We start from the raw sequence: 27,651 nt of genomic DNA, 5'->3' as shown, positions 1-27,651 counted from the left end.
ATACTGTGGGTGACAGTGTCAAAGGCTTTGCTGAAGTCCAGATAGACACATCCACAGCCTTCCCCTCATCCACCAGGCGGGTCACCTGATCATAAAAGGAGATCAGGTTGGTCAGACAGGACCTGCCCTTCCTAAACCCGTGCTGGCTGGGTCTGATCCCTTGTCCATCCTGTAGGTGCTGTGATTGCACTGAGGATGATCTGCTCCATAACCCTGCCAGGCACTGAGGTCAGGTTGACAGGTCTGTAGTTTCCTGGGTCCTCCTTCCAGCCCTTTTTGTGGATTGGTGTGACATTTGCCAACTTCCAATCATCTGGGACTTCCCCAGTGAGTCAGGACTGTTGGTAAATGATGAAGAGTAGCTTGGTAAGCTCTTCCATCAGTTATCTCATCACCCTAGGATGGATCCCATCTGGTCCCATAGACTTGTGAGGATCCAAGTGGCTCAGCAGGTTTCCTCCTGGATTACAGAGGGGCTATTCAGTCTTCAAGCTCCGGAAGCCAGCTGCCCTCAGGACAACCTTTCTTACTGTTGAAAACTGAGGTAAAGAAGGTGTAAATACCTCAGCCTTTTCCTCATCTTTGATAACTGTGTTCCCACCCATGTCCAATAAAGAATAGAGGTTTTCCCTGCCCCTCCTTTTCCTATTGATGTATCTGTAGAAAGACTTTTTGTTACCCTTGACAGAAGTGGCAAGATTGAGTTCAAATTGTGCCTTCGTCTCTCTAATTTTCTTTCTACATGACCTAACCATATTCCTAAATTCTTCCTGAGTAGCCAGCCCTTTTTTCCATAATTGGTAAGTTCTCTTTTTTATTCTAATTTCCTTCAAAATCTCCCTGTTCAGCCAGACTGGTCGTCTTCCCCACCAGCTTCCCTTTTGGCAGACTGGGACAGCCTGCTCCTGTGGGTTCAAGACTTCCTTCTTGAAGCATGTCCATTCCTCCTGGACCCCTTTGTTTTCAAGGGTTGTTTCCCAGGGTACACTCTGAACTAGTCTTCTGAATAGGCCAAAATCTGCCCTCCAGAAGTCCACTGTAGAGGTTTTATTGATGGCCCTCCTTGCATCCCTGAGTATTGAAAACTCTAATATTTCATGGTCACTGTGCCCCAGACGGCCTCCGACACCACATCTCCCACCAGCCCCTCTCTGTTTGTGAACAGAATATCTAGCAGGGCCCTGTCCCTGGTAGGCTCATTTACCAGCTGGAGCAGGAAATTGTCCTCTATACACTCTAGGAATCTCCTAGATTGTCTCTTCTCTGCTGTGTGGAGTTCCCAGCAGACATCCGGCAGGTTAAAGTCACCCACAAGAACAAAGGCTGGTGATTTTGAGACATCTGCCAGCTGCTTGTAGAATAATTCATCACCCTTGTCATCCTGGTTGGGTGGTCTGTAACAGACTCCCATCAGGATATCAGCCTTGTTGGCCTTCTCCCTGATTCTGATCCACAGGCACTCAACCTTGTTGCTGCCTTCAAGTGCTACAGATTCGAGAGACTCTCTAACATACAGAGCTACCCCTCCACCTCTCCCACCCTGACTGTCCCTTCTGAAGAGCCTGTAGCCACCCATTGCAGCACTTCAGTTATGAGACTCATCCCACCATGTTTCCATGATGGTGACTACATCACAGCTTTCCTGCTGCACGATGGCTTCCAGCTCCTCTTGTTTGTTACCCATGTTGCGTGCACTGGTGTACATGCACTTCAGCTGGGCTGCTGATTTCACTCTTAACTCGGACTTTCCACCCTCAGACTCAGACTTTCCACTCCTTTCTGGAGAGCCCAGTTTCAATCCCTTCCCCCTTCAAATCTAGTTTAAAGCCTTCCTGATCAGCCTTGCCAAATTATGGGCTAGAGTCCTTTTGCCCTTCCTAGATAGATGAAGCCCATCTGATTTGAGAAGACTAGGTACCATAGAATTTGCCCCATGGTCAAAAAAACTCAAAATTCCACCGGTGGCACCAATCCTTTAGCCACCTATTGATGATCTTTGCATTAGCCTTCACCTTTCTGGGTTTTTGTTTGTTTGTTTGATTGTTTTACTTATTTTAAAATTATTTTTTCTCATTATGAAGTTTTGGACTTTTTCTTCTGTGCATTTTACAGCAGAGATTCTAGGTAAGCTGTTAGTATTTTGACCTGTGAATCTTTTAAATTCTGACTTTAAGCCACTCATGGCTAGGCTTTGCAAACAAAGATTTGGGAAGGGCTCCACCCACGTTTGTTGCAAGTGTGTTGGTGGCTAAAAAGGCCAATACGAGGTAGACATGTCCAGTTGCAAAAGGTACAGCAGAAAGACTCCTTAGGTGGTATATTCTGCAAGGCACGATTCTTTCTGCATTGCCTTTTCTCCTCAAGGGTGATCCTGTGTGCTTTCTCAAAAGCATCAGCAGTGTTATAGATGGTGTGCCTCCAGACCTCCTGGCTGGAGGTCAGAGTAGGCCAGTTATGGTGATCAATATGGCCAAGACTGAGATGTTGCTTCAGGGAGTCCTTGTATCTTCTCTTTGGGGCTCCTCTCTTGTGGCAGCCGGTGGCAGGTTCACCATAGAGCAAGATCTTAGGGAGGTGGTGGGCCTTCATCCTGGAGACGTGTCCTACCCAGCACAGCTGTGTTCTCAGCAACATGGCCTCAATACTTGTGACTGCTGCTTGTTCTAGAACAGATGTATTGGTCACATAATCTGACCAGTGGATGTTTAGGATTGTACAGAGGCAGCGTTGATGGAAGCGTTCTAAGAGACGCAGGTGGTGGCGGTAGATGACCCATGATTTGGAACCGTATAAGAGAGAAGACAGCACAACGGCTCTGTAAACACTCATCTTTGTACTGTTCTTCAGGTGTGTATTTTGCCAAACTCTTTTATGAAGCTTTCCAAAAGCTCTATATGCCTTTGCTAACCTGTTGTCTATCTCTCCATCAATCTTACCATCCGAGGAGATGAGGCTACCTAGGTAATAAAACTGCTGAACTAATTTGAGCTCTGATTGACCAATGGTGATATGGGGATGATGGAGGACTTCCTGAGGTGCAGGTTGATAGAGAACTTCTATCTTCTTTAAGCTGACTTCCAGTCCAAAGAGCTCAGCAGTGTCTGCAAAGCAGGATGTTAAATGCTGCAGAGCTGCTTCTGTGTGTGCAACAAGAGCACCATCATCAGCATAAAGCAGCTCCCGGACAAGATGATTTAAGGTCTTGGTGTGGGCCTTCAGTCGCCTTAGGTTGAAAAGGCTTCCATTAGTACAGTATCGGATGTAGATACCATCCTGATCCTCGAGGTCTGCCGTGGCCCTTTGGAGCATCATGCTGAAAAAGACTGTGAATAGGGTTGGTGCGAGAACACAGCCCTGTTTCACACCATTGGTTATTAGAAAGGGCTCAGAAAGTGTATTGCCATATCTGACTTGGCCGTGCTGATCCTCATGGAGTGAGATGATCATTTTGAGGAACTTGGGGGGACAACCTAAGCATTCCAAAATCTGCCATAGACCTTTTCTGCTCACAGTATCGAAAGCCTTGGTGAGGTTGACAAAGGTTACATAGAGACCTTTGTTCTGTTCCCTACACTTCTCTTGCAGTTGTCTGAGAACAAATACCATGTCTGTGATGCTCATGTAGGCTCTGAAACCACACTGGCTTTCAGGTAGAATTCCTTCTGCTATAGCGGGTATTAGTCTGTTCAAAAGTATTCTTGCCAGGATTTTGCCAGCAATGGAGAGCAGAGTAATACCACTAGAGCCCAGAGAATTCCTGCTAGCAAGAACCTGCTTCTCTCCTCTTTTAATTATTAATTAAATTATTAATTAAATTATTTAATTAGTCTCCATGTCAAATCTCTCCATTTTCTCATGTATAACCATTCCTACTTTTATTGAGATTGCTGTTCTATACTCAGTGAGTTTTCCTTGCTAAGTAAACTGAAGATTTGTGTATTCAAGTGTTGCCAGTGTATTTTGGTGCTGAAAAAAAAAAATCTCCGGAGCAGTTAATTAGGGGTGAGATAAGAACGGGTTTATTTGCCAAGGCTAAGATGTTATACGACGTGCGCGCTCCGTGCCTGAGAGGTTACATTTTATAACACTATCCATCCAATCCCAGATGTGTCCACCCTGCGGCCCTTTCTCTGGTCCGCCCCGGGCCCACCCCCTTAGAATTGGGTCTGGGGACTTTTTGGAACCACTTACTTCATCATTCTCATCATCCTAAGAGCACAAAGGGTACATAGTTACCTAATTCTTGACTCCATTTTGTTATTCAGGCCCTGATATGCTGTTCTCTAAACAGTCTAGGTCTTGCCTTGACAAAAGACAAAACATTGCCACTGAATTCAGGGGTAGGTTTGATATGGGGAGCATAGAATGGGGTAAGAGGGTTAGGGAATGTAAACAAGGGAAAGGAACAAGGGACAAGGGGTGGGGGGGAGGAAGGTTGCTGCTTTTTAAAACTTACAATTCTTACAAATATTAGAAAAATAAAAAACCATTAGGGGCTTAAGGCATCACAAGAACCAGTTAGTCTTTTCCTGTTTTTCCAATTCTTTTTTATACATGTGAATGCTACTCTTACCTACTTCCTCTTCTACAAGCCTGATACTCTACATGTTTGGCAAGAGTCATGCTTCTACGTAACTGCTACCTAAGTTGCTGTGGTTACTCTTATGATATGAATTTAGGTTCTTAAAGTTGCAGGCTTGAAGCATTTCAGCCCTGTCACCTGCACTGGGAAGTTTGTCATATGGAGTTTTCTATAGCAACTTTGATTCCTTTGGGTAAACTCAGCCAAATGTGACATGCTTAAGAGCAGCCTGGACATACTGTCAAACAGGCATTTTCTCCTTCCTGGTATTCAATCTTCTGTAGAAAATCACATTCTGTTGTTTTTTATCTTAATACAGTGTTCAAAATATGATGATTAATTCTACTGGAGGCAAAAGTTACCATTATCAGTTTCACTGTTGTCTAAATTGTATTTGAAGTCAACATATATTTAATTTATATATTTATTTTATTCAGATTTTGCCTTTCCTGATTCAAACTTTATCTTACAATAAACTAAGTTAATTTTAGAGATTCTCAGTTGTGGAGGGTCTGGTTAGCAAAAGTTAGAGATTCATGTTAGAACTGTTCCTGTTTTTTAAAAAAAATTAAATCAGAATTAATTTAACTCTGTATTTCTAATTTTGACTTTTATGGTAGTCAAAAGAACTGTTAGTAATATGAAAAAACACTATTAGTAATACAAAAAAAAGTAGTACTATTTAGCAATATACATTATAAATATAAATATAAAAATTCAAAACAAAATTCTAACTTTTTAAGTGTGAAGTAGTGTTTTGAGATCTGTCTATAAAATTTTGAGATCTGACTGCTTTTAAGTCAGGACAAGAATTTCATAGGAAAAGTTGGGGTTTTGTTCAGAGGGATTTTTACACATAGTGTTCTCAAATTGTACTGAATTGCAACTGAAAGGTGACTATGAAATTTCACCAAACAAAAGCAAACTTGTTTTTAAAGTTTAAATTTAATTTTCTTCCAACCACCTTCCACTATAAGGCATTTTAGAAGAACCTTTTAGGAAGGTTAAAAATTGTACACATTTATATAATAGTAATGCATTGTATCCCATATGTTCCAAATGCATTAGTATTTTAATAGTTAATACTTCACATATTCCATAGATGTAATTTATTTGTACTTTTCGTAATATTTTATCTAATACTGTTTTGGCAAGTAGCCTCCAGATAGTAAGATTATTGAATACATTTAAAAGTAGGTAAAAAGCACTTGTAGTACCATTAACTATTAATTTGTTCTCAGCTAATTTGTTCTTATCAGGAATAAACTGATGATCCTTTGACACACAGAATAGCTCATGTGTATCTGACAGTTAAGGATGATATATTATAGTTCAAATACATCAAATGCTGTATTTCTGGGAGTAGAAACCAGAAATGCAGAAACAGAGAACTAAAAATGACAATGAGTAATGTACCCTAAACTAGCTTAAGAGGTTTCACCGTCTTAAAATAGTATTGAATGTCCACATTAACAAATTAATTTGTCCTTGTATTTGCCAGTCAGCATTACAGCTGAGTAATGCTGAGTGGAAATATTTCTTTTATCAAAGCTAGTTTTGAAGAGAAATGAAGTTGCTTGCTTCTTAAAGCAAGCTATCTTTCTGTTAAACGTAGCATGCTGAACAGATATCTAAACATTTCTTGTCATTCTTGTTGGGATGGTCACTTATTGATCAAATTGGAACTGGATTAACCAAAGCTGTGGAGGCAATGGTAACCCCATGCAATTCAACTCTCCATTTCAGATTTACAGAGCTTCCAGGTAGGGTTCATTACAGCAAATCACCCAGCATGATCCCCTTGACAGCACATTAAAAAAAGGGTTTAAATTAAGGTTTGTTGTATTGTTAGGCTCATTTCCTGCTCAAAATGTGAAGGCCCCCTGCTTTTGCCCACACTCACTTAAACTACAGAACATTTGCTACCCTCAGAGATCCCTGCTGCTATTTGCTGCTCTGTTTGTATAGCACCTGAAATATTCATGAATTAGCAAGCTGAAGCATCACATGTTTCAAATGAGGATTTAATATTTGTGAGTTCCTGGCTTGTGAACTAATGATTGAGAATTTACAAATATATCTTGTTTCTTTATAAACAAGAAGACATGTGGGCACCTTGCTTGTAGTGACTATTCCTTGCCCACCTCACTCTTTGTCCACCACACTTCATTTAAGCCTTGGGAAACCTCCTGGTTTTACAGTAATACTTTTGTCGTGAAAAAGAGCAATGCTGACACTCCTGTGTTGTTCCTTTTAGGCAGACCACACCCTAAGCCACGGAGTACAGGAGTGTTATGCTGGCTGGAATGTCCTCCCATGACCTTTACCGATCTCTTCCAACACAAACAGTTCTATGATTCTGTGATAAGTTGTGTTTCTGCTTATAGGGTTTACATGACAACAAAGACTTTCATAGTAAGACCACAGAAACCTCATCAATTTGCTATTTTAAGTGCTTGTCTATGTTTAAAAACTATGTTCAAATATGGTCACTTGGCAAGGTGGCAGCAGCTGTGGCAGTAGCTGCAGCAGCAGTGACTGAGGTAACTCTGAGGGTGAGTCTTGGATCAAACTGTACAGGGAGGTTCCCCAGCTCAGGGACACCCAGGCAGCAGCCCAGAGCCCCATCAGGACCCAGTAGCTCTCGTGAGTTGATCAGGCATGGAGGTGGCATTGCCAGGAGCATCTGAGGGAGATTTCAATGGCTCTAGGGTGCATGAGTGACCCAGAGTGCAGCAAACAAAGTGGGCAAACAGGACATGGTGTGTCAGAAGGACATGGTTGGGCAGTTTGCATAGGCAGGGTGTGCAGGGGTGGTGCTGCAGTCTGCAAATAGGTCCACACCTCAGGCAAGTGCTAAGTGCTCTAGGTCTCTGCCATATGGGTGTGCACTCAACTCACAGCCAAAACCCATGTGTCGACTGAGACAGACCCTGAGAAGTCTGATGCTTCCACCCACCTCGTTGCTTGATTACCACCCTGAAGTAACTGTATATGAACACACACAGCATGGGCAATAAACAAGAAGAACTAGAAATCTATGTGTGATCTCAACGCCATGATCTCATTGCAGTTACTGAGACATGGTGAGATAGCTCCCATGACTGGAATATTGTCACAGATGGCTAAATACTTTTTACAAAGGATAGGTTAGAGAGGTGAGGTGGTGAAGTTGTTGTTTACATGAGAGGGCAACTGGAATGTATCAAGCTCTACCCAGGGACAGACCAATACGGGTAAGAATTAAGGGACAGGCTAATATGTGTAACACAGTTGTGAGTTTTTACTATAAGGCACCTGATCGGGAGGAGGCAGTTGATGAGGCTTTCTATGGGCAGTTGGAAATATCCTCGTAATCACAGGCCCTCGTTCTCTTGCGCAACATTAACCAGCCTGGTATTTGTTGGAGGGACAATATGGCTCAGCACACATCGTCCCGCAGATCATCGATGATAACTTTTTGATGCCAGTGGTGGAGAAGCCAATGAGGAAAGGTCTGTTTCTGGACCTTGTACTAACAGACCAGGAGTGACTGGTTGAAGATGTGAAGGCTGGGGGCAGTCTCGGCTGTAGTGACCATAAGACAGTGGAATTCAAGATCCTTTGTGTGGAAAGCAAAGCAGTAAGCAGGACTAGGACGCTAAACTTCCAGAGAGCTAACTTTGGCCTTTTCAAAAACCTACTTAGAGTAATCCCATGGGTTAGGGTGCTCAGAGAAAAGGGGATTCAAGAGAGCTGGTCAGGATTTAAGTATCACTTCTCCCAAGCTCAAGATCAGTGTATCACCATTATCAAGAAATAAGAGCAAAGGGCAAAGGGGTAGGAGACCTGCATGAATGAGCAGTGTCATGGTTTGAGAGCCTCAGAAATCTAATTCCCTAGTCCTAGCCCCCTGTCACATCTCAATCCAATGTGAGATGGGTTTTCCAGACAAACACACAAGACTCAAAATAGGGGGAAAGGGAATATATTACAATGATTGTAGAAATAAATAAATATTATAATACATTATACACACGATCTCAACTATCTCTACCATGACATAAGTATTTACAATGGATCAGATCTCTTCTCCCCTCCAAATAAAAGTCCAGGAGGGAAGAAGGACAGATTCTTTCCAGTCTCAGAAAGCAGCAGTTTCTCTAGGGCAGCCATCATCTATCCTCTTCTCATGCAGCAGTTGCGACTGGATCTCTGCCAGCACTCACGAGGGGGGTATCCAAGCCCCCTCGGCCCTGTCGTCTCCAAGCGAGGGGTCTTCCGTGGGCTGCGTTTCCCAGGACAAGGGCGCTATCACCACGTCATATCACGAAGCTCAGGGGTCTTCGCGGCGGTCCTTATCTTCAGGGGATTCAAATTCCCCTTTGCAGAGCTCCTGTGCTCTGCCTCAGGTTGCCACCTAGGCAGCAGTGGCGAGGGGGGGCAGCCAAGGTCACCCTCTCTGCATTCCTCTCGGAGCTCTCTAGCTCCTTTCTGCAAGTGCTGTAGCACTCCAAGGCTCTTTGAAGAGTCTATCATCTTCCTCCTTTCCAGGAGGGGTCTCAAAGGAGTCTGGGGTCTTTTAGTTCAGTTCTTACCCCAAACTCTGTCTCTCTGCTGCTGACTCTCTTTCCTCGGCTCTCCTTCCAGGAGTCCTCTCTCTTGCTGCATGCCGTTTGCTGCTTGGTTCAGTTCTTATCTGTTGGCTTTTAGCCATAGCCTCTGGATGCTGTGTTTGCCGCTGCTCTGTCTGTGCTCACTCATGGTGGAGAAAACTTTTTTAGCTTTGAGCCACAGGTACCTAGCCCAGCATTATGCTGTTCCAAGTCTCCGCAGCCCCCCGCTGGGGGCTGGGGGGCCCAGCCCCCAGTGAGGCTGCTGCTGTTTCTCCTCGTGGTGTCAGAACATGGCTACCACTTCTACCACCAAACTACAACTCACCTTCTCTTCCGTTTGCTTGTGGTATGTTTACATTTCGCAGAAGCGCCCATTGGACAAAACTTCAAAACTTCCAGGGTTCACCACCCCCTGGGGTTTTACCATTTTACAACTGCAGGGGGAAAAACTGTTTCCCCCCACCACAAGCAGGAAGCTCCTAGTAAATCTGAAACACAAGAAAGAAACTTACAGGATGCAGAAAAAGGGACAGGTCATGTGGGAGGACTACAGGAACATTATCAGGGTATGCAGTGGTATGACAGGGAAGGTTAAGTCCCACTTGGAGTTAAGTCTGGCAAAGGACATCAAAGAAAACAAGAAGGGCTTCTATGAGTACATCACCAGCAGAAGGAATATTAGGGAAAACACGAGACTGCTGCTCAGTCAGATGATTGAGATGGTAATGGGAGACACAGAGAAACTGGAATTACTGAATGACTTCTTTGCTTCAGTCTTTACTGCTGAGGATGGCCCTCAGGAGTCCCAGACCTCAGAGGTAAGAGAAGAAGGCCAGAGAGAAGAACGTTTCCCCTTGGTCATAAAGGGGTTGAGATTGGCTAGACAGACTTAACACCCATAACTCCATGGACACTGACAGGATGCACCCATGGGTGCTAAGGGAGCTGGCAGATGTTGTTGCTTTGCCACTTTTCATCATCTTTGAAAAATCAGGGAGAACAGGAGGAGTGCTTGATGATTGGAGGAAGAAAAATGTTACTCCTGTCTGCAAAAAGGGCAAGAAACTACCTGGGAAACTACCATTTGGTTAGCCTTACTTCCATTCCTGGGAAGGTGATGAAACAGATCATTCTGCAGGTCATTGCCAAGCATGTAGAAGAAAAGAAGGTCATCAGGAGCATCCAGCATGGATTCACCAAGGGAAATCATGCTTGACCAATCTGATTACCTTCTTTGATGGCAAGGCAGGATGCGTTGACGAGGGAAGAACAGTGGATGTTGTCTACTTCAACTTCAGCAAGGCTTTTGTCACTGTCTCCCATAACATCCTCATAGGTAAACTTAAGAACTGTGGGCTGGATAAACAGGCAGTGAGGTCGATTAAGAACCGGTTGAATGGCAGAGCTCAGTGATCAGCAAAGTAGAATCCAGTTGGAGGCTGTAGTCAGTGGTGTTCCCCAGGGATTCAATCTTATTCAACTTGTTTATCAACAAGAGACAGAATGGACAAAGGGGTAGAATATACCCTCAGCAAGTTTGCTGGTGATATGAAACTGGGGATTGTGGCTGATACACTTGAAAACTTTGATTCAGGGGGACCTTGATAGGCTGGAGAGTTGGAAAGAGAGAAACCTAAGGAGGTTAAAGAAAGACAAGTGTAGGGAAGTGCACCTGGCAAGTAATAACCCCAAGTACCAGCACAAAGCTGGGACTGACCTACTAGACAGCAGTTCTGCTGAGAAGGATCTGAGAGTCTAGGTGGATGACAAGTTGACCATGAGCCAAGAGTGTGCTCTTGTGGCCAGGGGTGCAGATGGTATCCTGGGGTTCATCATGAAGAGTGTGGCCAGCAGGTCAAGGGAGGTGATACTCCCCCTCTGTCTACTCAGACCTAGTGAGGTCACATCTGGAGTACTGTGTCCAGTTCTGGGCTCCTCAAGACAAAGAACTACTGGAGATGGTCCAATGGAGGGCCATGATGATGAGGGGTCTGGAGCACCTCTCTTATGAGGAGAGCCTGCAGGAGTTGGGCCTGTTTAGTCTAAGGAAGAGAAGATTGAAGGGGGATCTCATTAATGCCTTTAAATATTTCAAAGGTGTGTGTCAAGAGCTTGGTGCCAGGCTCTTTTCAGTGGTGCCCAGAGAGAGGACGTGGAGCCATAAACCAAAACACAAGGAGTCACACCTCAACATGAGAAAGAACTTCTTTATATTGAGGGTGGCAGAGCACTGGAACAGGCTGCCTGGGAGGTCATCAAATCTCCATCTCTGGAGACATTCAGAACCTACCTGGACAAGTTTCTGTGTCACCTGCTCTAGGTGACCCTGCCTTGGCAGGGGGGTTGGACTAGATGATCTCCAGAGGTCAATTCTAACCCTAACAATTCTGTGATTCTGTGAAATAATGTAAGGCTGAAGTTCTGAAAGTAAATCTTAGCTGCACTAAGAACAGAAAAACTCAGTATAGACTCCTGCCTGTAGAATACATGGAACAAGATAACACATTAATTTGCAGTGTGCAGGTTCATGAAAATGGACTTTATAATTTAATTCATGTTTTAAAAGGTACATATTTTTCACAAAGTATAGCTATTCTTCTGCAAATTCTGTCTCCTTTACAGCTTAATATCTTTGTGGAAGGATTAGTGGAAGTGCAGTGCATTATGATTTTTTTATGATGGTTTTTTCTTAACTTTTTGTATACTTGACATTTTTATCGAGAAAACAGTAACATCAATATGTCTAAGTACCATTTTAATGAATAACAAGGACGTGTAATGTATTGACTCTGCTAAAGTTTTTCCCTTTTTCTATTCTTTTTATATAACAAGTTTTCTACCAAGACAATCTTCACAAAATCTTTGCATAACTTTAATGTCAATAATCTGCCTTTTGTTATTTCTATATAGATGCATTTATTTTGGCCCAATCCTTTAATCACATGAACTTGAGCTAGTCCTGAAAATACCATGAGACATAAAAAGGGAAAATTTTCACTCAATTCAGTTATTACCACATTTCCATGGTGACCATGGCCACATTTTCTTTCACAGTAGTGGCTAAATTAATTAACACAAGCTCAGATGCCCCCTGTGAGATGTCTTTTTGAGCATCTTTTTTTTTTCAGCGTAGGCAACACTTCAAACCTCCCAGTTCCTTTTCAAAAGTCAGCTTAGACAATCATTCATTCTTCTTACTGTACAATTTTTCTTGAGATTTTTCAGTTATTCTTTTCTTTTTGCTCCTCAGTTATTTCTGCAGCACTGTATTCTAAGGATTTGGTTTCACCACTCAGGTGTGAATCAATTCCGTGGCCTCTCTCCAACATGTGTGTTTTCAACTCTTTCTCTGGTTAGCCATTTGTCTCTCCAATTTACTAAAAGGTATTACCTATCTAATATACCACCTATCAGTGTGAGAGTACTCTTTCTACAGTGACAATATATTTTTTATATTTCAAATGCAAATGAAATAAGAACTGTGATGGTTTAGGAATTGTATTCTCCAATTTAGTGCTCCCATCGAAGCCATGCGTGGCTCGCTCACTTCCCTCTTCTCCTGGGTCCCCATGTGGTGGCCTAGAGAGAAGAACTGGAGGCACTAAAGGTAAAGATAAAAATAATTGACTAGAAACAGCAATGAGATAAGAAAACAAACAGTAACAGCAACAATATTAATAAAGTGTACAAGGGAGGCAAGTGATTCACATACAAAATGCTCACCACAGAGCCCAACCTGACCATACCACACTGCCCCAACGCAGAACTGAGCCCTTCCCCAAATCCTGGAAAATGAGGTGAGGTGGTACAGAATAACCTCTGGGTCTTGGTCATGTCCACTCTTGGCTACTGCAAAAATTAACCCTGTCCTGGTCAGAACTAGGACAGAAAACAACTGAATTCTCAGTATTGTTTTGATTTGCATTTCCAAAATGTTGAGCACTCTAAGAGCACTTTTAAGAAGGACACCAAAGAGATGTTTACACAGCAAATGAGAACATCCATTGTTATATCTAATTTGACATATGTGCAACATATGTGCTTTAGCATGTACTGAGAAGGTTTGGAAGAAACTTCCTCTGCAACAGACTGTCCAGGGTCACTCACTACAAGCTTTCTTGTTGGAAGATGCTCTGCCTGCTACAATCGCTAGGAAACTGCAATAGGTAATCTGAGGCAATGCCTAGGTTTGTGTAACTTTTTTTTATTTCTCCTAGCTCTTCAAGATTTTTCCAAAAGTGCAGGTGGCCTGAACATTCATTTTAGAAGAACACAGATTGCTGCTCCTCAAAGCTTGTTCACTCAATTGGGCTAAATACATATACACAAGAGATAAGTGATATTGAGTCAGAAAAATCTCTGAAGGACCAAAAAAGACCAAAATAAATACATTTTTGAGTCCCTGACATCTGGTACTTATGATGAAATAGAAATATTAAAAAATTGTTAAAAGCTGCTTATTTCAAAAGTTTGATTCAAATAATTATATATCAAAATCTACCAGTATCATTAAGATAGTAATACATTCCAGAACTTTCACTGGAACATTCAATTTGGCAAACAAAAATATTCTTAAAATAAGGTTTCATTAGACTGCACTTTAAATATGATGACTTGTTTGGAAATAGCTTGTATGGGTAACATAAGGAAGGTTTATTTGAGCTGCACAAGGGAACTCAGAGAATACATTTGTGCTGGTTTAAGAGTTAACCAGCAGGGGAAATGAACTCAACTCAAAGGAGAGATTATAAGTCAGAATAACAATTTACTAAAATAATACAGTAAGTACAATCATACAAACAAACAATTGGTCTTAACCCACAAAACCCAAATGTATAACCCAGTACCCTGGGGCATGAACAATGTGGTGTTCCTTGGGCCCCGCTTGAGTCCAAAGTAAAGGGAGAGGGGAAGAACCTGCTGGTGGGAGAGCTGTTGCAGTCTGGTCAAAAGTGGTGATTGGAGTCCAGTATAGGGTGGTGGTCCAAGTCTGTTTGAGAGCGATGAGCCGCAGTCCTTCTCTGGATCCCACAGAGTGGTTCCCCAAATGCTCCAAGACTCCAAGATTATATATCCTGCAGTTCAGGCAGGAATGCTCAGCACTTCCCTCAGGGCGGGGAGTTCCACAAAGGGTGTGAGGACAGGAGCATCCTCCTATCTCACAGGCCTCTTAACACCTAGTTTATAGCCTGAGGAGTCAGGCTCTATGGGCAGATGGTGTAAATGGTTCATTGATAACAGTTTCTGGGAAATGGCATGGAAGGCTATAGAATACACAGTTTTGGGTTACACCCATACCCTGATGAACTGGTCTCAGTTGTCCTAACTAGGACAACATTAAACAGTTCATGCTCAAATTAAAAATATAGTATATAATTAGATATCTGGTATTATTGACATTGTTTGAAGGTATGCATGGTTTGAAGGTATGAAGGCCTAGATATACTACCTTAGCACACAATAAACATAAAAGGAGGTTTAAAAGAGTTATTTATCGTACTATTAACTCTTCAGTCTTAGTAATCCGTCGTCAACTAACAAAAAGCAAATTCATTACAGTGAATGAACTTTTATTTTGACAGTTTGTGTATAAGCCAATACAGGTTGGCACTAAACATACAGTGGATACCCACAGACTCTTATAATGACTCAAAAGATTTTATAGATTCTGCTTCCTGCAGAAAACTACTGTTTTTCTCTAAACACCAGTTGCCTTTATTTCTGTGTCAAGTCTTTAAATCATATTAGCTAGTCACTGGGCACCAATTATTTAATGTTGCCAAATGCCAATTGCTGAATACTGTCAGTGTTTTTTGATCATACTTTTGAGATACACAGCAAGTAAGTAATTAAATGACTGCCTTACTGAAAAAGAAACTGTTTTGAGTGTATAAAAAATGCAGTGTGTGTTATAAATAATCCGTTAGATTATTTAATGCTATGGGAACTGAAGCTTCTTAGGTGTATTAATCAATGGGTATTTGATATCAATCCTTGGACACAGGAATGAAAATATTCAGAAGCTATCATGACTGCAAATCAGCAATTAGTTATGTTATACCTGGTCACAATTTTTCAATTTCTATTTTCAGACAAATCGTAACTGAATAGAACATTCCTTATAGAGATTTCTTAAGGTTAAAAAAAAAATCTTAAAAAAAGGGGAAAAAACCCTTCTTTCATCGAATTTCCTGGTAGTGACATAATGCAATATATAGCTGATTAAAAAACAGGACAGCACAGATTAGCATAGGCTATCAAGAATTAGAGAAATTACTTTACACTGTAAAGCACTGGTGATATCAACTTCTGTTATTAATGTCACAATTTTTTTAAAGTTTTTCCCCACTTCCCTTTTTCACCTTGTTTTTTTTCTTAAAATCTATGAAGTTAATAAACATGGTAAAAAAGCTGAAGCATAGAAAGGTAAATAAAAAGAGAAAATATAGTACCAGGAGAAAACTTCATGGAATGGAAAAGGTACCTCTTCTAAAAAGGGCTGTTTCTCACAAAATGCCAACTTGAATTTTAATTCAACTCAAGGGTTTCAGATTTTTTTGTTCACTGAAATGTCCAGCAATGAACTTTTTGTTAGTCCAAATATCTGAAAGAGAATTTTTCAGTTGTCTTAATCCATGATATCCTCCTGTTTCCTACTTGAGATATCTCCATATCCACCATGGGAAGAACATGCCAGTGTCAGGGATTCTGGCATGTAGTTAAACAAGGTTTAATTACAGAATCAATATTACCTAATGCAGGTGTTACTGCCTCTGTTCTATATTTTGCAACAGCCAAACTGTTCTCAAATAATTGCTCAATCTTCCTACTTTGGTTCCAGCAATTTTTCTAGAATATACTCAAAGGTTTAATATTCTTGAATCTTAATATTCTACTACTGGAGATCTTTTGTAGTAGAAAATGTACATTCAAGTGTAAGAATCCAATCAAATCTGTTGCATTTCAATAAATGTACTTCCCATAAACAGTGTACTGGACTGAAGTTGGAACAGTCTTTATTGACAATAATATGGTTAAGTTCAAACTCCTATGTTAATCTGTTATAGAAATTGTGGACACTTCAGCAGTCAGTGGAAACTGAATTATTGAGACATTAATTGTTTTTGAACACCTGTTCTTTTCCATGGGAACAGAAGAAAGGACTCAAAATGTCACAGTTTGTGCTATCCACCTTTAATACCTTCTCTTTAAAGGAGATTGAGCCTCAGACCATGGATAGAAGTCTTGTGTCTTTAGGAAAAGGAGAAGCAAATACTATATAACATTGGTTAAAAAATGCACAACCACTTGTCAACCACAGATCTTACAGCACTTTGGGGAAAAAAGAGCAAGGAAAAAAAAGTGTAAGTAGTCTATCACCAGACTAGCACATGAGGAATATGCAAGTAATTTTCTTAATTACATGAATCAATAGAAATGCAGATTTTTTATAGAAAGGACCCCAATACCTGCGACTCAGCCCCTTCAGATAGACAGACCTCTCATGGATGTGCTGTGATAATTCCAGCACAACAAATTCTGGTAGACTTCCTCACAACTGAATCACAAGTTTTCTGGTTGTTTTTTGTTTTGTTTTTGTTTGGGTTTTTGTTTTGTTTTGTTTTTCATTCTGTTTTTATTTGTTTGTTTTGGTTGCTTGGTTGGGGGTTTTTTTAGTCTTTTGGTCTTCTTAAGGTTAGTAAGAAGCTCTGAGGTGTCAGTCTAGCATGTTCACCTCTCACGGTCCAGAGTACTTTGCACTGTAATGAGTGACTAGTATTGATATTGTCGAGAAAACCCAGAGCACAGCCCAGAAAAATCTCTGACACTGAGCAAAGCGCATGAACTGTGAAGTAGATGCTGCAGGCAAGTTTGACAGCACTTCTCCACCTCTTCCTTCTTTTTTATTTGTAAACTTACCAAACTCTAGATGCTGGTGATCTTTTTACCAGGGGTTTGCCTCAGGATAAAGCATTTGTTTCGAGGAGGAAGTTTAGAGAAAATACATTTTATCAGGGGTATGCCTTGTGCTGTTCCCCAAAGAAAACCAAACTGGTCTTTAGGTCACATCTTTTAGAAGCAGTTGGTACATTATGTTCTGAAAAGTCACGAATGACAAATAAATTCGCAAAATTTATGTTTATGCATTACACATGCCTATTGAGGCCTCTGGGGACTAAGCACTACCTTCCTATAAACCTGCACTGGTTGTGTTAGGTCACTGGTCACAACCCAGGTCAAATTTACTTCTGACTCAGAAAATACCTCCTAGTAGCAGGAGGAAGGAAAAGGATATATTTTGAATACAGGAAAAACAAAACAATACTCACAGAGAGTGAACAACTAATGTAGTTGACATGATATAAGAAAATAGCAAGTAGGAGGAAGAACAATACTCATAATTGTATATGAAATATAGTGTAGATCTGTAAAGTGAAGGACAGGGAAAGTGCAACTATATTTCAATGGGAAAAGATAGGTGGGAAATGGTGAGATGGAGTGGACAAAGAGAAAAGGGAATGCAGAAACTGGAAAACAAAAAACCAATAACATAATTGAGAGCAGAGCAGGGCTGCTGGACAAGCAAGGTAGCATAGACGTTTAGATGATGACTGGGGCTTACTTAAGGGACACAATTTGGATTAAGGCTACAGACAGAGAGTCAGGTTCAACTTGAAGCCAGGGTAAGAGACAACCAGGATTAGCATCTGGAACTTGGAGAAGAGGGATGGAATTGAGATTGCTAAGAACATAGCATTGCTCAGACAAACACTTGCTTAAGTCTGCAGGAGTTAACTAAAGGGCTCACAGCAGTGCCTTCCACCTGCTATTGGCAAACATCAGCATAGAATTACTTCCATTATTGTATAAGAAGGCAACTTTGCCCAATTAAAAGGTTGACTGCAGTGGTCAACCAGGCATGTAGCTAAAGTTTATGATCTGAAAAACTGTAATTATAACAACGCATAGAAAGATTTCAGCAGTTCTCAGTTTGCTTTAGAAAAAGACAAATAAAATGAACAATCGCAAAACTAGCACTTAAGCTATTCCTTTTATAAAGTGATTTAAATCTTTCTAAAACCAACAGGTTATGTTTTGCAAGCTTTTTAAGAAAACTGGTTTGTGTCTATCTTGAGCAAAGTAGGTCTGTACAGTGACATTCTGTTCAGAAGTTAGGAATCTTATAATTAGGATTATAATTAAAACCTTAATTCAGCTCAGTGTGAATGCATTATAGCCTTTAATTACTTCATTATGCACTTCTTTTTTTCCCTATCTGCCTTATTTTTGTGCAGAGCATGGTCATTGCTGTGGGTCTGAGCGGCACTTTTCCTGTCAAGGAGAATCTTGATCACAGTACTCCGACTTATTTTTTACCAAAGCTACAAAATACAGGTTGAAAAGTCTGTGACTACAGATCAAAGGAGACATAGAAAACTGCATTGCATCTACAGTAGAGTTTGTATCTAACAGTAGAGGGTGTCTGTCACCCCAGGTAGCACCCTGTAAAGGGCTAATTAGGTTTGCTCCCTAGCAGTAAAACCAAAACTAATTAGTTTAGGAGGAGAACTCTGCTGACTGTATATGCAGGTAGTTCATTTGGTGCCAACTTGGGTGTCGCTGCATAACTTTACTTTGTATAAGTTAAACTGAAGCCAAATATTTAAACAGTCTTTTGAGAGGCTGTTAGTAATTTTATATCTCTGATTTTCTGACTGAATAATTTGCGAGACTACTGAGTCTGTTCAATTCTATCTATTTTGGAAAAACAAATGTTTGGCATCATAGAGGAATTCTTAAACATTGTGATGACCCTACCACCAAACTTCTCTTAAGTATTGCAGAAAATATATCAGCACTTGTTCATGAAGGGCTTAGTTACAGCCATGAGTGTTGAAAAGACAAGGATTAAATTAATCTTTCTGTTAAAAGAGAGGCTCTGGATTTATTGTCACAAAAAGGGCATAAAATCACAAACTACTCTTTATTTGGTGAGTGCTGCTCATTCTAGACATAAAAAGGCAGGAAAAAATAGCATGTGATTATGTAATTAATGAAAAGTTATCATACCCACACAAGGGACTGGAAAAAAAATACTTTTGTCTTTCTTAGCACAAGAGTATTTGGTTTTGTAACCTTACAACATTATTTCTTTCTTATAATAAATAAGAATATAAGTTCTCCAAAAAGAATTGGAAGAAAATACAAGGCAGTAAAACTTACAAAATTAGTATTATCAAAAAGTTGTCCAATGTTATAATGAATACCTTGGCATTATTCAGCCTGGAGAAGAGGAGGCTGAGGGGAGACCGAATTGTGGTCTACAACTTCCTCATGAGGGAAGCAGAGGGGCAGGTACCAATCTCTTCTTTCTGGAGACCAGCGAAAGAACCAGAGGGAACAGCATGAGGCTGAGTCAGGGAAGGTTTAGTTTAGATACCAGGAAAAGGTTCTTCACCTAGAGGGTGGTTGGGCACTGGAACAGGCTCCCCCGGGCAGTGGTAACAGTACCAAGCCTGACAAGAGTTCAAGATGTGCATTTGGATTATACTCTTAGGCACATAGTGTGACTGTGTCCTGTGCAGGGGCAGGAGTTGGACTTTTTCCAACTCAGGATATTCCATAATTTTGACTTTATGAACTGTACTTAATTATGCTAGTATTTGTGAGCCATAACATTTTTTTTTAAAGATAACAGCTCAGTGTACTACCTATAGCCTAGAGAAAATAGCTTTTTGCTGATTTATTTTTTGTTTTCTTCAGTAAGTCCATAGACAAATATAGATACAAGTACATTTTCTTACAGTTCTGTGCCTCACAGCTCAATTTAAGACAGGAGAATGGGAACACAGTAAGGACTGACAAAGTACTGGGATGTTTTTTCCAGAAATACTTCATAGACCACAATGTCCCTCAATGAACTGTACTGCCTATGTCACAAACAACAAATTATTAGTTACTATTGTGCCAAAATTTTCAGTTTTATGCAATTTTGTTAATTTTGCAGGTTTGAGTCCAATCACTATTTAGTTGTAGCCTTTCCAGAATGCTTGGTGAAGTCACCAAATATTTTATATTATAATACAGGAAATGTTTAAACACCCCAATTTCTGGTTCCAGTTTGATATATTAGGGTGATAGAATGGTTTAGGGTGTAAGAAATTGTCGTGAGTTGACCTTGGCCGGATTCTAGGCATCCACTAAAGTCACTCTAAGCTGGGAGAGGTCACACAGACAAAACAGACTCCGTGTGGGGTTAATGCCAAAATTTATTAGTAACAGGATAAGATCCAAAGAGTGAGAAATAAAACAGTCTTAAACGCACTTTCCATATACCCCTCCTTCCTTCCATGTTCTCCCTCCTCCCCCGGCAGCAGGGCAGGGAGACAAGTCCACCCCTCGGGCAACAAGTCTTCCAAATCTGCTGTCCCGTAGGTCACTCTTCCATGGGCTGCAGGGGGACAGCCTGTTTCACCATGGTCCTCACCACAGGTTACAGGGAGGGGCCACAGCTCTGAGTCCTTCCCCTGCTCCGTGGGGTCCCTCCCACAGGTAACAGTCCTTGATGGACCTCTCCAACGTGGGTCCATCCCTCAGGCAGTAGTTCTTCCATACCTACTGTCCCGAGGGTCACTTCTCCATGGGGTGCAGGGGAGGGTCTCTGCACCCCGATGGTCCTTCATAGGATGCAGTCCTTCATAGGATGCGCTGTACTGTTGTAGATCCCCCACAGGGCCATGAGTCCTACCCGGGAACAACCTGCTCCGGCGTGGATTTTCCTCTCCACGGGCCACAAGTCTCTTGAAGGAGTCTGCTCCATCCTGGGCCTTCGACGGGGGGTAACGGCCTTTTTCCATGCATCCATCTGCTCTCGCAGGGCCTTGGCTGCACCACGGCGGGCCGCCCCGACCCCGGCCGCCTCTTCCCAGGGGCCGCCACTCGGCTCGGCCGGCACTGCCGAAAGCGGCACGGGCGGCTCGGCCGGGGTGTCACTGCCTGCTCCGGGCTAGGTGCCAAGAGACCCGGGCTGGGCTGACGCCGCCGCTCCTCCTCCCTCTCCGCTGCGGGGGAGGCGGCGGGGCCACCCGCGAGCTTCGGTCAGCTCTCCTCTGGCTGGAATTCTTCTGCGCAACAGACTTGTTCTTAAATATGTTATCACAGAGGCATAATTATTGGCCCTCCCTTGGCCGGCAGCAGGAAGTCCCTCCTATAGTCAGCTATCATTGGCTTCGTTGGGGGGGAAACTTCCAGCAGCTTCTAACCGAAGCCACCCTATGTAACGCCCCCTACTACCAAAAGCCCAGCCACCTCAATCCATGAATCCATGGCAGAAATTAACTTAAAATCATGGTCTTTCTGATTATTTTTTTTTATATAGCAATTTTTCTGGGTCACATAATGTATTTAAGAGGCTATTTTTTCTAACTTAAGATGACCATGAGGACTGGGATCATTTTCTATACACCTTTTTTATTCTCTCAAGAAAACAAATTTTGGGTAATATTTTTAATCAGTTAGCTTTTCTAGATTTATAAAAACGTGACTAGTGACCAGCTAAATGAGAATACCTTCTCCTGATCTGAAAAACAGAGTTTTCAAAGGGTCAGTGTATCCCTAATTATAATTATGCAGTTAGGACTACTCTAATTGAAAGGTTGTGTCAGCATTTCCATTATAAAGCCATGTTTTTCATGGGTTGTAGCTCAGTTGTAAAGAGTCATTCTGGCCTAAAACATGTCAAAAACCCTCATCCTGCTCCATACAGAATGCTTTCAAACTCCCAATTAAACAAGTAAGTTCTCCAGGTGCTGACTATTTCAAACAAATAAGGCCATATTTTACATTAATCATTTTACAATGCCATCATATACAAAGGAGTGGCATGCAAGTACCTAGTTCTCTAGTGCTTTCAAAATGTGCATTTTTTTCAGAATGCAAGTTCACCTGAAAAATACCCCCAAAATCAGATCATTTTAGTGCGCTCTCCTAACATTTGCTCCAGGAAATAAAACATTCAGTGAAATATAAACATATTAATTTGTAGTGATTTTGATGTAATATTTAATGATATAGACATTTTATGCTGTATAGACAGAAACTTGTAAAACAATGACAGCAATGGTAATAACATACTTCAGACCACAGGCTAAATAAAGGATGACTAAAACTATAGGGGGGAATTACATTCAAGCTATAGAGAAGTATTACACATGGACATATAAAACAAGGAATTAAAGCCCACCTCAGAACATCTGTTAAAAAGCACATGGAAAACACACTCAAAGCACAAAAATCAAAAGCATAAATGCCAGTTCTGCTGAGATCTGTATTTCTACTACAAAACAAAAATGAAAACAAACAAACAAAAACAAACAAACCAAAACAACCAAACCAAAACAACCAAACCAAACAAACCTCCCAACTTAATTTTGAGGAAAATCCGGGTAAATGGCTGCAAAAAACAGAATCAGGACAATAGTTTGTTGTTGTACCAAAATATGCCCTGACTTGAAACTTAAAAAACCCCAACAAACCAAGTAGCAACAACATCGACATGTACTGATAAACAAAAGAATTTGCATTTTAAATATTTTGAAATGTTAGAGATATAATATGACACATTTGGAAAAGGCTTAATTAAAGGACTCAACATTTTTTCCATCGATGAGATTTGCAAGCTTACACAGTGGGAGTAAGCATGAGTGCAGCACTGAGACAGATTTTGTCTGCAGACTGCAACAGACGTGAGACCTCATGACTTCTGAAGGAGGCAGAGTGGGCTGGTCAGCGCCTACATAGCATGATGGGATTTAATCCGTGTGTGACATTGTTATGCAACGTAATCCTTCTCAGTCATGCCCAGACATGCATATTTGAGTTGCATGTGCACTTCATAGATCCTTTTCTTCCACAAGCAGTGAGTAACATCAGAAATTAATAGGTTTGAGCCATCATATCTGCCAGGGGACCGTGCAAAATCCCAGCTGAGGGTACTGGGAACAAGTACTTGAAAAAATGTTCAAAGTTGCATAGGGACTAGTACCCGGTGATGTTCTCTGCTCTTTGCTGATGTGCTGGCACTATCCAGAGATTAAGGATGTGTCTCCTAATACCTGCTCAAGAGCAGCAATGGTGCTTCAGCACTTTGGGTACCATTTGACCACAAGTGTCAGGTAAGCACTCAGAGACACTGCAGATCTGTATGCAAGGGGAAACTCTTCCCACAGATGAAAATTCTCTGTCCACGAGGATTCAGTTACTTCTGTTTGTTCCTTCTTGTCCTGTAATTGCCCTCCAAGGGAGAAGATACTCTGCAACAATGAACTCCTGAGTTTAATGCATCCTTTTTTCTCCCTTCTGCAGATTTGCACTTCGGAGGGATGTTATATAGCATTTTCATCTGTGTGTGAGATATGGAGAAGGACAGTTCAGAACCACCAGCGTAGTTAACAAAACAATAGCTGGCTAATGTATGAAGTTGTAAAGAATCGGTTATTTGACTCCAATGAAACCATCACAGGGGTTCACAATACTGATGCAACTGTTCCTTTTCAAGGACCTTTTCAAACTGCACAGTTGTGAAATAAAAAGAGAATTTATAGATTTCAGTGTATAAGAATGAAAATAAAATGAAACCTTGAAAGACTTTAGAACAGGGCTATTCCAGAGTTGTAAGAGCATACCAATTTTAATAGCTTCTAACTAAATACTTGATTCATTTCAAAACACAAAGCTAAGATGAAATGCTAACTTAAACATTTTACTGAAACAAGAATAACAAGAATAATATACTTGAATACCTCATATAGGGCACAGAAGCAAGGACAGTGTTGAGGAGAGGCTGAGGGAGCTGGGGTTGTTTAGTCTGGAGAAGAGAAGGCTTAGAGGCAACCTCATCACTCTCTTCAACTCCCTGAAGGGAGGTTATAGCCAGGCGGGGGTTGGTCTCTTCTCCCAGGCAACCAACAATAGGACAAGGGGACATGGGCTCAAGCTCTGCCAGGGGAGGTTTAGGTTAGATGTTAGGAAGAAATTCTTTACAGAGAGGGTTATCAGGCATTGGAACGGCCTACCCAGAGAGGTGATGGATTCACCATCCCTGGAGGTTTTTAAAAAGAGATTGGACGTGACCCTTAGTGCCATGATATAGTAATTGGAGTTGGATCAGGGGTTGGACTTGATGATCTTGGAGGTCTTTTCCAACCCAGTCTATTCTATGATTCTATGAAAGGCATGATAGTCTCCATTACCAAGTAACCAAATTCTGCTGCTGGTGCAGAAGGTCTCTTTACTGTTTTTTTTAGTACAAATGAATAGCTGTTGGAGAATATAAATTTTCAGTTTAAAAATTCAACCAGATACTATTTTAGTCACATTTAGGGTTACATTTTCAGAACCCACTATAAGGAACTGCACTTCTGTCCTTGGGAAATTAACTTGTCCATTCTTAAATCATCTCCCAAAAATTAATTAGGTATGGTAGGTGATATTCAACAGTTGCAGTATTTTACATTGAAGGTCATTATATTTTGCTGATAAATACATACACCAGTTTATTTCTGTTAAGCTATTGGGGATATATTACTATTGATATTAAAATATGAAATTAAATGAACAGTCTGAAATTATTAATAAACCCCTAAAACTCTCCTGTTGTACACCACCTGGGTAAATTGTCAACCAATTGACAATCTGTCTTCATATTCTGTTTTTCGGAATGTTTGCTAACTACTGGGATTAGCAAATCTGATTCCAACAAGAAAGGACAATGTAAGTGTCAAGAAAGTGTAGCAAGGTGCCTGGCCTGAGATACAGTTCAGATGAATGAGACAAACTATTCCTGGATTCCTTCCTCCAAACTCTCTGCTGGTTATTATGACTTGGAAGATTTTATTGTACTTTTATGTATTTACTGGTTCAAGAGCTTATTGTTTTTCAGTTAGATGTGATCAATATTTATCCTTTGACCCCCAGTGTAGTGATGACTTTCACGTGTTCTGGCCTTTAAGTCAATATTATGCTTCTCATTTGCATTATTAAACCTATTGAAGTTGCTCCTCATTTCACTTACCAAGTTATTTACCTTTGTTTCTCATTTGTTCATGTATATTCTCATTCCGATTCTCTCAGGTTATTCAAACTGGTAGTTGAGATTTGTCCTTAATTCTCCACGGCATGTTCTCGCCTTGTCTGTTGGCACATGACAGCTGAGAATTGTCCTCTGGATGATCTGTAGGTGGTTCTTCAGTCTGGTGGATAGTACAGCAAATAATACTTTGTGAAAGAAGTCAAAAGTTGCTAATAGCCATTTTCCTCCTCAGATCCTCCCAATTTGGGTTGTAATTTATTAGGATTGTCTAGTTATTGTATGTAAAAGCAACTAGGTCTATTCTGAAATCTCTTAGTCTGCTTGGGATTTCCCGAAGTTACAGAATCTAATACTGGTGTTAGCTTCACTTTTTTCACCTCAGTCCTTTAATGTACACTTATCACTGGTATTGTACCCAGAACATAAGTTTCTCATTGATTCCTTGAAGAAAAGGTTGTACATAGCATCATATCAACATTTATGTTTTCTAAGACTATTTCCCAGTCCCCTTAAGGAAAATATGCTTTGAGCAAATGTTTACTAAATATTAAAGCTTTTTGTCTTGAAAGCTTTTTTATTTGAAATGAATGAAGTTTCTGCTGCTATGGAGAAGTTCTTGATGGATATTTCTGGATCCTAACTTTAAGAAATATGTTTATTCTCTATACTGTTCTTGTAACGTTTTTTTGGTATTTACTGAGATATATATCCAGTTAAGTTTATTGGGCACAGGAAACTGCTGTCACTGAGATACACTGGATATTTACAAACATTTTATTGAGTCTTTCAGAGTTTCAGTAATATCTGTTGTTGATTGTTGGATACAGTCCTCATTGATGTGTCACATGTGATATCTCCCAAAACTTTGTGAGTATACCAAATATTCACCTTGTGATAAAAGCTGAACTGATGCAAAATTTTTTTCCAAAGGCCCCTTTTAAGGTCAACTTTTCTGTTTGATAAACACCATTTTTCTATCAATAAGGTCTTAGTAAAACAATTTGGTGTCTATCTTTGGGTTTGTGTTTATTTTGTCCACCTCTTAAAGCACAGAATTATAACACTGACTGTTCAAGAAAGTGTAGTCACCTAAAACTAAGAACTTCTTTAGAATTTGCTTTTCCATAAGGCAATTAAAAAACAACAACAACAAAAACAACAACAAAACAACAACAAACAACAAACCAAAAAAAACCAGATTTGGTGCACAACCTGTTTTTTGGGATAAAGTTTACAGCTAGCAAGTAGCACCAGTGGAAGGAGGGATCTAAAAAAACCCCTTCAGACTAAGGGAAAGGTATCATAAACTTACTCAAGAAGAAGTGATCTAAGGAGGATTCACAGGATTAACCTCCACTGCACATAAATTTCATGAAACTTACTAAGAAAAAAACAACTTGTTAACACGCAAGTGCCTTACAAATTCCTGTGGAGAAAGAGAAATCACATGCATTAATAGATTTCCGCATGCAACAGCCTCCAAGAGATGCGGATGTGTAATTGTAACAGATGTTCTGTCCAATCAAGCTAGAAAACTGTGAGACAGGTTTGAACATGAGAAATTAAAATGAGATACAAGGATTTGTCTTTATTTTATTTTAAATGTACCATGAGGGTGGTCAAACAACAAAGCAGCAATGCCTAGAGATGTTGTGTTCTGTAAGACCCCAGTCTCTGAGCTCTGAGCTCATTGTAAGGGTTTTACTTTAAAAATAAGACTCCAAAAATTTGCTTGCTAAATTTTTTGAAAGGACCTTCACTTCTTTTAATACCTTGAGATAGGGCAAGGGAGAAGAAGTCACACGTTTTCTCAGGAGGTCAAATACTTTTACTGGCAAACTTTAGAAAATAAGGAACTTGGCAAAAGTTTAAAGGGCAACATTCAACCAAAATAAGGCATTCCACTTAAAGCATTGACTTAGCACATGCTAACCCATACAACTTAGCAAAATCCAACTCATCCATTTTTGAGTTACCTAAAATATTAAGAAAGGAGATTAGGAGAAGAAGAACAAGTAAAGAAAGAGAGAGAAAAAGAGAGAATTATAACTACGACCTGCGCAGATTCAGCTACAGGAGTTCAGAAGATGACAGAGTCTGAACACATGGAGAGCAAATATCTTTGGATTTATCCGCTCTGGTCCCCCTGTGGTCATTCCCCAGCCACACAGGAATCCCAGTGTGCCAGACAATCTGGGGGTGGATTGCAGTTCCAGGCGGTGGGGGGCGGGGCGGTGTTGCCAGTGTCCAGTCACTGACAGCTGCTCCGGGGCTGCCTCAGGAGACTCCAAGGGGCTGGATCGGGGCAGGACATCACCTCACCTCCGTGAAATTAGTCCCGTCCCTTCCTCCCCCTCCCCCCCACACTCTTGAGATGGTCCAAA

This window comes from Pipra filicauda, unplaced genomic scaffold (assembly GCF_003945595.2).
Source record: "Pipra filicauda isolate LSUMZ 115617 unplaced genomic scaffold, ASM394559v2 scaffold15_size4787011_pilon, whole genome shotgun sequence".
Classification (NCBI taxonomy): domain Eukaryota; kingdom Metazoa; phylum Chordata; class Aves; order Passeriformes; family Pipridae; genus Pipra; species Pipra filicauda.
This window is presented reverse-complemented; position numbering follows the sequence as displayed.